This window comes from Apodemus sylvaticus, chromosome 21, assembly GCF_947179515.1.
Source record: "Apodemus sylvaticus chromosome 21, mApoSyl1.1, whole genome shotgun sequence".
NCBI classification, from domain to species: Eukaryota; Metazoa; Chordata; class Mammalia; order Rodentia; family Muridae; genus Apodemus; species Apodemus sylvaticus.
In genome coordinates, this window is record NC_067492.1 from 50,232,405 (window position 1) to 50,244,707 (window position 12,303).

Below are 12,303 nucleotides of genomic sequence, written 5' to 3' on the forward strand. Positions count from 1 at the left end.
CATTTCTTTTCTTTCTTTCTTTCTTTCTTTCTTTCTTTCTTTCTTTCTTTCTTTCTTTCTTTCTTTCTTTCTTTCTTCCTTCCTTCCTTCCTTCCTTCCTTCCTTCCTTCCTTCCTTCCTTCCTTTCTTTCTTTCTTTCTTTTCTTTTCTTTTTTTCTTTTCGTTTTTTTTCAAGACAGGCTTCTCTGTGTAGCCCTGGCTGTCCTGGAACTCACTCTGTAGACCAGGCTGGCCTTGAACTCAGAAATCCGCCTGCCTCTGCCTCCCAAGTGCTGGGATTAAAGGCCTGTGCTGCCACTGCTGCCGCTGCCTCCACCTCCACAGCCGCCGCCTGCCACCACCACCACCTGGCTATTTTCTATTTTCAAAGCAAGCATTCTATTAGTATTCTTAGTCACTCTGGATTGATGTTTTATAATCAGCAAAGATTTTTACCAACTTCCAGGTAAAAGTCACTTCAGGAGGAATGCTTGATTGGTTTGGAAAACATCCGTTCTTGTACCTCATTAGAAAACAAACAGGCTTCTAAGGAACATATGATATGATATATGGTATGATATGATAAAATAAACATTAACACATTGTAGTTGGACAAGACAAATGAAAAGAAGAAAAAGAGTCCAAGAGAAGACACAAGATCAGAGACCCACTTGTACCCATAATCAGGAACCCCATCAAAATATTAAACTGGAAGCCATGATATATACACAGATGACCTGATGGAGAGACTCATGCATACGCCTGTGCATGCTGCCTCAGTCTCTGTGAGTTTATATGAGATTCGGTCATATTGATTTAGAGAGCTTTGTTTTCTTGATGTATTCTACCCCCCCTGGTTCTTACACTCTTTTTTTGTCTTCTCTTGTGCATGGATCCCTGAATCTTAGGGGAAGAATTTGATGGAGAAATCCCATTTAGGGATGAGTGTTCTGATATTTCTCACTCAACATAAGGTCTGGCTGTGGGTCTCTCTGTTTGTTGCCGTGTGATCATTTGATGGTGACTGAGCAAGATACTGATCTACGAGTGTAGCAGAATGTTATTAGGAGCCATTTAATTGGTTTTCTTTTTAGAACAGTAGTATTTGGCTTAATCCTAGATCCCTGGTTTATCTAGTCTCAGTTTCGTGGTCACTCAAGCAGTGTTGGGTATGGGTTTCAACTTGTAGACTCAGTTTAAGTCAGACCAGATATTGACTGGTTACTCACACAAGCAATGAGCCACCATTGCTCTAGTGTGTCTTCCAGGCAGAATAGTATAGTAGATAGAGTGTTTATGGCTTGGTTGGTGTTTATGTTTCTCCTTTGGTAGTATGCAATCAATGTACCTTCCCACACCAAGAGGCTAACACACAGCTGTGAGGCCCCTAGATGGGCACTGGCTTGACTTCTTTAGGGACAATGAGTTATGTACCTCTTGTCTTTATTAACAGATTCTGGTTTGTGCCATCAGTTTGTGGAAAACCCTATCTTCTTGGCAACAGCCTGGGTTGTTTAAGAGTTCCTATGGGACCTCTTTGGCCAACAACTCAATTAGATGTAACACAGTCCCAGAATTGGAAGCTTCCTTTAGTAACAAAAGATGGCCAGCTGGGATTCTAGCTCTCCCATTATTAGGTGATTTCTGTTAGATTCCCTTCCTATGTGTATACATTTTAGGAAGCGTCTACTGTATTAGATGTTCAGACTTTCTCTCAAATGGCCTTTAGTTTTAGCTGTCTCTCCCCACTTTCTTTCTCTTATGCCCCTCTATGATCTTCCTGTTTCAGCCCCTCACATCCTTCTATAACTATATATTCTATTTCCCTTTCCTAATAAGATCTATCTGCCATCCCCCAACAAGTCCTGTTCTCTATACCTAATCTTTGTGGTTCTATGGATTACAGCTTGGTTATCTATAGTGAGTTTGGCCTAATGCTGCTTGTTTTCTAATGATAATTTTTGTCCCCCTCCAACTGTTTGCACAAGAGAGCTCAAACATAAGACACTAAGGTACCTGCCCCCAGTTAATTCTGATTGGTAGATAAAGATGCCAACAACCAATACCTGAGGAGAAGAGACACAGGCAGGATTTAGGTTTCCCAGACTTGGGATCATGGGGAAGGAGCAGGGAGGAGAGAGCCACCATTCCTTAGAAGAGTGTGCAGGAGAGAGACAAGAGCCACCATGGGATAGAGAAGCAAGGAGAAATGCCCTGAGCTCTGGGCCAGAAGAATGTGGCCCAGAGGGCCGACTAATTGGAGTTAAGAGCAGCCAAGATGGAACATAGATATTAGTAAGTAATAATTCAGAGTTATTAGTGGGAGGTAGATTCTAACAGCCTGGGGGATAGGCAGTTACCCAGCTATTGTGATGTTCAAGGCATATTCAAATATAAAGTGTGTGTGTGTGTGTGTGTGTGTGTTTCATCTGGGAATATAAGTAGTCAAAAGTGGGAAGGAACACTGTGCCAGGATTTAAATATTACTGACAATAGTTATTACTGACTTAACAGCTAATATCCACATATGACTGAATACATACTATATTTTTCTTTCTAGGTCTGAGATACATCAAAGTAATACTTCATTGTATAAATATACTACATTTTCTTTGTCCATTCTTCTTTTGAGGTACATCTAGGTTGTTTCCAACATAGATTACTAGGTTGATTCCAACCTAGATCATTACTGGCTATTATGAATAGCATAGCAATGAACATGGTTGAGCAAGTTTCTCTATGATAGGATGAAGTGGCTTTTGGTTATATGATTCTGACTGGTATAAGATGAAGTCTCAAAATAGTCTTGATTTGCATTTTCCTGCTGAGTAAGATTGTTGAGCATCTCTTTAAGTGTTCCTCAACCATTTGAGTTTCCTCTTTGAGAATTCTCTGTTTAGATATGGACCTCATTTTTAATTGGTTTATTTGTTTTCTTGATATCCAGGGTTTTTTTTTTGAGTTCTTTATTTTGCATATTAGCCCTCTATTGCATGTGTAATTGATTTAAATCCTTCCCCATTCTGATGGCTTGAAGCTTCTTAGTTTGATGAGGTCCCATTTATTAATAGTTGATGTTAGTGCCTGTGCTATTGGTGTTGTGTTTGGAAAGTCCTTTCCTGTGCCAATGAATTCAAGGTTATTCCCTGCTTTTTCTCCTATTGGTGTATTTGGTTTTATGTTGAGGCCTTGCATCCATATGGAGTTGGATTTTATTCAGGGTGATAAGCATGGATCTATTTGAATTCTTAAGCATGCAAATATCCAATATTATCAGCTTCATGTGTTGTAGATGCTGTTTGTTCTCCAGTGTGTATTTCTGGCTTTTTAAAAAAATTATAAATCAAGTGTCCATAGGTGTGTAGATTAAGTCTGGGTCTTCAATTTGATTTCATTGGGCAATATGTTTGTTTCTGTGCTAACACCATGCTGTTTTTATTATTATAGGTTTGGAGTAAAAGTTTAAATCAGTGATGGTGCTACTTAACACAGTTCTTGTATTGTTCAGGGTTATTTTAGCTATCCTGTTATTCAGTTTTTATTGTTGTTATTGCTTGTTTGTTGGTTTGTGTGTGTGTGTGTGTGTGTGTGTGTCCATATGAAGCTGAGAATTATCCTTTCAAGATCTGTGAAAAATTGTGTTGGGATATTAATGGGGACTCCATTGAATTTGTAGATTGCTTGTGGTGGGTTGGCCATTTTTTACTATATTAATCTTACCAATTCATAAGCCATCAGGATCGGGGGCAGAGAGTGAGTTGAGGCCACAGCAGGTCTGTTATGGAGCTAGGGATAGAAATGGTGGATGGGACAGTCTTCTAGAAATTTAAATAAATTTAAATAAAATAAAAATTTTGTTCAGGTAAAAAAAATGGTGGATGGGTTTGGAAGGATGGAGGGAGAGGTCAAGATTCATAGTCAGCCTACCTGCTTTCTTGGCATTAGTGGCCTATGGGTTCTCAGTGCCTGCTGGGGCTACGGGGCCAGAGAATGCTATGTGTCCAGGGAGAAAATTTTGGACGGGAAGATCTGTGTGATCCAATGGGGGGGCCATCCAGGTGGTCTCTGCATCATTAGAGATGAGACTGTGAATTAGATTTAGGAGAGAGGTTGGCTAGATAACAATCTGCAGTGAATTTACTTGTTTCCTTGGTCAGAGTTGCCTGTTGGAGTTGGGGGTTGGGATAAAGTAATGACTGGTAAGAAAAGGGCCAGAGGGGAAGATCTATGAAGTTCTTTAGAGAAGAAGGCAGAGATGAAAGAGGGGCCTTGGCTGGTGATCTCCTGCAGAAATTAAGACAAGAATGGAAATTAAGACAAGAATGGAGAGTTGGATTTGAGAGAGTAGAATAAGAGGTAAAGGTCTACCTCTTTCTTTGTCCAGAGTCCCAACATTATTTTTTAAAAGATTTATTTATTTTATGCTTACGAGTACACCATTGCTCTCTTCAGACACAGCAGAAGAGGACATCAGATCCCATTACAGATGGATGTGAGCCACCATGTGGTTGCTGGTAATTGAAGTCAGGACCTCTGGAAGAGCAGTCAGTGCTCTTAACCCCTGAACCATCTCTCCAGCCCCCCAACATTATATTTTAAAAAAAAAGGTTTTGTGATAACATCCAGTGAAGAATTTATTCATTTTATAGATTTAAATGCTTTGTATTTTTCTTTAGCTTTTGAAGGACACTCTAACTTTGTACAGATTTGTAAATGCCTTACGATTTTCTTTTGTTACTTTAAAAGTGTATTTTTTGGTCAAGTTAAAGACACATCTCTTACCTCAAAGGGAATAAAAGATAGCTTATTTTAGACCCAAATATGAATGACTGTAGCCTGGGAACACATATGTTAGTTACCTACAAATACCACATTCCAATGTGGAAACAATCTCATCTGTTTGTAGTAACAAAACAAAGTCATAAATCATGGCGTTTGTACAATGTGTTGGTAGAAACATGAGGAGGGTGGGTTCTAGCAATCTGCTGTAGTCCTTCCTCCATTGTAGTGGGAAATTTGCTGTAGTCCTCGGTGGTATTTTATTCTAAATCTTTGGGCCAGCAGAAGCTGGGTGTCTTAGTCAGGGTTTCTATTCCTGCACAAACATCATGACCAAGAAGCAAGTTGGGGAGGAAAGGGTTTATTGAGTTTACACTTCCACATTGCAGTTCATCACTAAAGGAAGTCAGGACTGGAACTCAAGCAGGTCAGGAATTGAAGCAGGAGTTGATGCAGAGGCCATGGAGGGATGTTTCTTACTGGCTTGCTTCCCCTGGCTTGCTCAGCCTGCTCTCTTATAGAACCCAAGAGCACCAGCCCCAAAAGTGGTACCACCCACAAGGGGCCCTCCCCACTTAATCACTAATTGAGAAAATGCCCCCCAACCAGATCTCATGGAGGCACTTCCCCAACTGAAGCTCCTTTCTCTGTGATAACTCCAGCCTGTGTCAAGTTGACACACAAAACTAGCCAGTACACTGGGTGCTTGCTTACTCCAAAGGGTTTACCCAATAATCACAAGAATGTCATATCACACATAGAGGTGGACAGTACAGGGCTTCTTTGAGAGATGTAAATGGACCCCAGCCTGTAACATTCCATCTCTGCAATCTTAATCAATTTTGTAAGATGTTTGACACATTCACTTCTTTTTAAGGAAACTTCAGTTCATACCTTATTTTGTGGCCTCTATAATTTCTGCTGAAAAGCTGATCCCTGGTCTTGCTGTTCCTCCACCAAAGATACTGCATGTTTTTATTTTCACTGTATTTCTTGTATATTTGTGAGTCTGTGCTGGTTAGGATTTTGTCAGCTTGACACATGTTATGGTCATCTGGGAAGAGGGAATCTCTATTGAGAATTGCAGCAGCCACATCTGGTGGTTCCTAGGCCACATTCAATGGAGGACTGGCCTGTAATTGTGTGGGAGCATTTTCTTGATTAATGACTGATATGGGAGGGTCCAGCCCACTTCAGGTGGTGCCACCCTCTTCAGGTGGGCAGGTAGTTCTAGGCTGTATGAAAGCAAGAGGTCGAACCATAGAGAGGAAGACAGTAGGCAGATTTCCTCCATAGCTCCATAGCTCTGGGTTCTGCTCCTGCCTGAGTTGATGCCCCTACTTCTCTCAACAATAGACTGTAATTGGGATGGGCCAGCCAAATGAACCCACTTTTATCCCTTTCTATCTCCCCCTCCCAAAATTGCCTTTGGTCTTAGTGTTTAGGATAGCAGCAGGAAGCAAACTTTGATAGGACCTCAGGAGCCACAAGGCATAGAAACCTCTGGAACTAAAGTTACAGGAGGTTATGAACCTCCAGATGTGGGTGCTGCAAACCAAACCTGCGTCTTCTGCAAGAGAGAAAGTGCTCTTAACCACTGAGCAATCTATAGATCCTCATGCTTTCTGATTTACCTTTCTTACTGTAGTTTGTGTGTGTGTGGGGGGAGGGAGGGACAGAAACTGCTGGCTTAGTATAGCAACAGATGTAAGCCCATCCTTAGGCCCTGAGGATCCAAAACTCCCATACTATGTGGTTTTGGTGTCTGTTTTCAAGCCTTTGTTTTGCTTTAGATTGTGATCTGTCTGAAGGTAATTTCCCTTGAAGATCTGTTAGCTTCATAAATATATATGATGATACTTTTAGTCATGTTAAAAATTGGACTTTTTAAAATATTTTTGAGTATTGTCTTTCTCCCCCCTGGGATGCCAATCATGAGCAACAGACTGTTAACTGTGTGGAGGTGTTTCTCCCCTCCCTCCCATGCTTTCCTTGTTATTATGTTTCATTTGCTATTAATGACCACTAGTAAGCATACCTACTATGTCTACTATGTCAGGACTGCTAGAAACCTATGGAATGAGTTCTCTGATTCTAATACTGTATTTTTAGCTCAGAAACACACACACACACACACACACACACACACACACACACACACACACACAGGCTATGGTGCCAGTGCAAGACACTTCCAGAAGATACTTATTCCATGCATTTTTACAATTTACCAATTTCAGAGGAGTAGTTTTATTATGTGTCAAAATGATCAATGGCAAATAGCTGATAGTCAGTTTGAATGACAAATTTTTCTTAAAAATTAGCCCCAAAGGGTCAGTCACATTTCATTAAATTCTCAAACTATAGATACTCATGCTTTCTGATTTACCTTTCTTACTGTAGTTTGTGTGTGGGGGGGGGGAGGGAGGGACAGAAACTGCTGGCTTAGTATAGCAACAGATGTAAGCCCATCCTTAGGCCCTGGGGATCCAGATAAGCTCAAGAAAGTGGGTTTGCTCTCTAATTATAGCCTCTCTTTCTCTCTACTGCCCCGTGTGTGTGTGTGTGTGTGTGTGTGTGTGTGTGTGTGTGTGTGTTTTCTGTTGACTCTATCACTCTTCATTCTGACAAGGACATTACATTAGTGAAAAGGCATTGGTTCCTAACCATGCTTACTTAACACTAATTGCTCATCATGATTTCATAGACTATCACCACAGAATATGGTAGAGCTAAGATCTAAACCGTGGCAGCCTGTCAGTTGGACCATTACACCACATAACCCAAAACATGATTTCAAATTCTCTGTAGCTGCAGGAAAAACAACACAAGATGACAAGAACAGGTCCTTGGTTCAGGGAAGCACAGGACAGGGGATTTTGGGTGGGTATCTTATCTTGGAGCCCAAGGCAGCTATGTACCATTCAGAGGTGTGAAGGTGACTCACTGTGGCTGGGACAGATGGAGGAGCGGGCAGTGATAAGAGTCATGGATAGAAGCTGTGGTCAGTGCCACCTTACACCGTGGCATTCATACGGGATGCGGATTCCATCTCACAGTCTGTGAGTCAGGCTTGTGGGGCAGACTTGACCCACACAAGAAGGAGGAGGCATATTATTAGAAATGACACTTGATGAGGAAAGTGTAAAAAAGACCTTAGTGGGAACTGAAGGGAGTCCAATGTTTCAGTTGAAGGAGCCATTGTAGAGTTGACTGCACTCATCAAACAACTTTAGACTTCATATTGGATGACCTGGTGTTGAGTTGGTTAAGGGGGAGGGAGAAAAGCTAGGCTCAAATTTTTCCAGGTTGCATGATTGGTCCTGACTATAGAGTTAGGAATTCAGGAAGCAATCACACTTGTAGAGAAGGACTGTGAGTTTCCTTCAGACACGTAGAATTGGGAGCATATCCGTGAAAGATGTGGGATGGAGATGGATTACTGGGCTTGGTACTTAGAAGACTAATCTAGAGTGGGGTAGACATGTGACCACCACACATCACCAGCCTGTGGCATGAACAAGAGTGACTGCTACTCTCATGAACAAGCTATCTTCTCAGTGATGAGCACGGTTCAGGATATCTCTATGCCTCACCATAGGAACTGAAGGCGTGGGATGGCCTTGGTAATAGCAACGAAGAAGTGCCTGGCTTCTCTAGCTCCAGTTGCAGCCTCCTGAAAGACATTTTGTGCCCAGCGTCTGTCTCCCATTTGGGAGTACTTTCCCTCAGGCTTAGTGATGGAGCCCAAGGAGTTATACACTTTATTATGTGACCAGTACTTCTGGGGTTGGCTGTTCAGCACATATATAAGCAGCCCATACAATCCAAGCCTGTCTGCTTTCCTTTGAAGAAACAGAGAAGTGAAAGTCAGAAACCACACTATAGTGACGACAGTGTTCTCAGATGAAGTCACACTATAGCAATGACGGTGTTCTCAGATGCATGGTCACAACCTCCAGCAATAAACTGCAACCTCTAGCCTGTCTGCTATCTGTGAGTAGCCTGGTGTCCTTAGAAGCTTCTGTGAAGTGGGTTTGGGATGCTTGATACCAAAAGTCTCTTCATTATGACAAGCTTGTGTCTAATTAGAGAACTGTAACATAGTGAGTCTGGGGCCAACTTACTTGGGACCAAGAAACCTGGCAGTGTCAGACTCCAGAACACACACAAAGACTCTAGAGATCTATTGGCTGAGGCCACAGAGGATAATATGGCTTCAAATGACAAGAGAAGCCTTTGATGTTGAGCAAAATCTTAAATGCATGCCCCAGGCTTGCCACACCATCCCCACAGCGAGCTGCACGGCTGTGCTGCCCCCTTGTGGCACACTCCGCTCACCGGTTATTTATGTTTGTGTGTAGAAGGGTTTCAATTACTTATCACTCTTAAAGACATATCAAGGGGTGGCTTGTTCTCTGGCTTGGTGCAGTCTCACTACAGAAATGTGTGGCTCAGCCAGAGCACCAGGCTTGTTGGATTTTTCCCCTCAGAAAAATGACATTTCAGAAAGCCGACAACCTGGATATAGCAGGCAGGGAGAAGAGATTAAAGTGAGTTTATGCTTTTGCTTAGAAGACAAAGATGAGAAATGCTGGGGAAAAAAAGCCATTTCCAAATAACTGATTTTCTTGTTACTAGTTTCATATCTCATTAGATGATATAATTTAATAAAAAGAGTCCTATAACAATCATGAGGAATGCTGCAGGTCTGAGGCTAGCATGTGGCATGAACATAAATACACCATAAAAAGACAATCTCAGTAGCACAATATCAGTGTCATAGTTTTCTGTTTATATTTTGTTTATCTGTTTAATGACTCTGCAGAATGCCCAGCTTCAACCAAAAAAATTAATGTCTCCAACTGATCTTGTGTATCATTCATTAAAAATAAAAATTACCTTGGCTGGGTAAAGTCTTTCTTCAGTAATCAGGGCTGAAAGGGAAATCTGTGGGCAGCTCGCATGGCGTGGGGAGTGAGGGCTTCCAACACAGGACACGGTTTGAGCTGCTTCTTCCTATCCAGGCCCTGGGCAGAAGACGCCTACTGTCTTCTTGGACCCTCTAAGCTCCTCTTGCTGTTCACTTCCTAGTTTTTGATGTCTCCTAGCCAATACTGATTTACTTTGCATGTTACCATAACGTGCTAACCAAACACTACTGAAGGTACCCTGTGCCTCTCGTGAGCATTAGAGGTGAGGTAGGACAGACACAGCCCAGATCTCGGCCAGGACGAGGCATCTCTGTGGCATCTGGATCATCTTCAGGCTGTGGGAAAGAGGCTGAGGAGACAGATTAAGTAGTTCCTCACTTGGTGTGGAGGACTGGTTCATATTGTTCCTATTCCATCTTGGGAAAGCATCCGGGAAGTGACTGTGTGTAGCTTTTGGGAGGCCGGGAGTACCTTGAGGGAAAGGGGCAGGTTGGCTTGCCCCATGTTCTTCCCTTTCACCAAATGTGTTTGTACCGCACACACAACACCTGTGAACTGCACCACCCCTCAAGCATTTTGACCTTTCTACCTGCTTAAACCAGAAAACCTGATTGATCTTCCACTTTCTGCAATTGGCGTCAAAGAAAGAAAGCATATATAAAAGTGTTTCTTAAAAAGCACTCAATTCCTGTGGTGCATTGACATATGCTCCTGGGAAGATGCAACACAGAGTGTTCTTGAATACAATGCAGTACAACAAAGAAATCTAGTTCATTCCAATATGGCCCGATTTGTACACACACAGCACTTCTGAGTGCGTTACCTTAATCTAGTAAATGCGAAGTTCCCACGCTGTCACCTCTCTGCCCATCACCCCTTCTTTGCAAGCTTTACCCGGTATTATTTGTCCTATAACACAAGAAAAGGGCAGGTGTGTTTGTCCTGTAAACTCCCAAGCGATGGAAAACCAAGCTTCCAGTCAACACCCTCATCATGCAACCTTCAGTTGGTGGGGGCTTAAAGTAGCAATAGAGGATTTAGGTGGGATGCTGGCATATTCCTGTAGTTGTGATACTTAAGAGGAAGGGGAGGTAGAGTGGGGAGTTCGAACTCAGCCTGGGCTACATAGTGAAACCTTATCTTCTGAAACAACACATCAAAAATCTCCCTTTTCTCTTGTTCTGATGTAGGAACTGTATTGTATGTGTTAAAGATGCCCTGGGGTCTGATAACTCTGTAGTGATCTCCTCCCGCCAATCAGCATAACCTTGAATTAACACACAGGGGTACTGTGTAGCTTACCTATTTCCATATTTTGAATATATGTTTATTTTATTTTTAAATATGTATCCATATCTCAGTAAGTACACATGATGCAGATGTTCTCGGAAGTCAGAGGCTTTGGATCCTCCGGAGATGAAGTTACAAGCAGCCGTGAGCCTTTCCACTCCTGGTTGGACGTGGGTGCTCGAAACTAAACTCCAGTCCTCTGCAAGAGCAGCAAGAGCTCTTAAACGCCGAGCCAGCTCTCCAGCCGCCTTTCTTTACTTTTGTTTATCGATTTATTTGTGTGTGTGCACATTCATATGTATGTGTGAGTTACATACACGAGTGAGGGTACGTGTGCATGTGTGCACTCACATGTACCAACAAAGCATAGTTTGCAGGTCAGAGGACAATGTGCAGAATTCAGTTCTCTCCTTCTACCATGTGGATCTTGGAGATCAGACTTATGTCATTAGGATTGGTAACAGGTGCTGTTACCCAACAGCCTCTGTTTCAGCATTATGATCATCGTCGTTGGTCGCCGCCATCTTTGTCATCATCATCACTGTCGTCGTCATCATCATCATCATCACTGCCATCATCATCATCATCATCATCATCATCATCATCATCATCATCAATTATTTGCAATATGAAGTGCTGGAGTTGAGCCCAGCCCTCACACGTGTCAGGCAAGCACCCCGTGATTGGAGTTCCAGTCCCAGCCTTTGTGTTGGCTATATTTGCTTCTGTAAGCCACTGGCAAAGAATGTCTAGTTGTAGCTGGGCTCTGTTTATGGGCTGCCCTAGACTGCAGAGTGCCGCACCCTCTACCCCTGGTGAAGAGACCGAAATTGCATCTTGGTAAACATTTCTCTCTCACTTATTTGGAAATTTGATAATATTCATTGAAAATACGTGTATTCTCCATGGATGTGCTTTTTGAATTTTCATTTAATTTTTGAGATAGGGCCCCTCTGGGTAGTAATGGTTGGTCTTAAACTTGTGTTCCTCCAGCCTCAGCCTCCTGAGGGCTGGAGTTACAGGTGTGTACTATTCCATGTAGCTTATACTTTTAACAAGAAATTTTATTTTTTTAATTATTTTCTTTTAATTACAGAGGTGGTTCATTTTTATCATCTGAAGCAGATTAATGGAGCAGCTACATGTTGCTAGATATGGTTTCCTTTTTGCCTATTAAGTTTAATTTTAAATGGATATATAAAAGCATAAGAACTACACAGATGCTTTGACATATACCTACGCAGCGAGGAAAGTTTATTCCCAAGTCAGCACCCATGAAGCCACAATGCTGGAAGAGATTTAGCTCCTAAAATGAAGAAAA

The 12,303-nt window shown here is 42.1% G+C and overlaps 1 long non-coding RNA gene across 2 annotated transcripts in view; it reads left to right on the forward strand.

Annotated features, from left to right (window-relative positions):
• Positions 1-2,099: 2,099 nt before the first annotated feature.
• LOC127671766 (uncharacterized) overlaps positions 2,100-12,303 on the forward strand; it is a 75,172-nt gene continuing 64,968 nt past the window's right edge. For both annotated transcript variants that reach the window (XR_007974792.1, XR_007974791.1), the window contains exon 1: positions 2,100-2,274. This is a non-coding gene — a long non-coding RNA (uncharacterized LOC127671766). The remainder of the gene's footprint in view (positions 2,275-12,303) is intronic.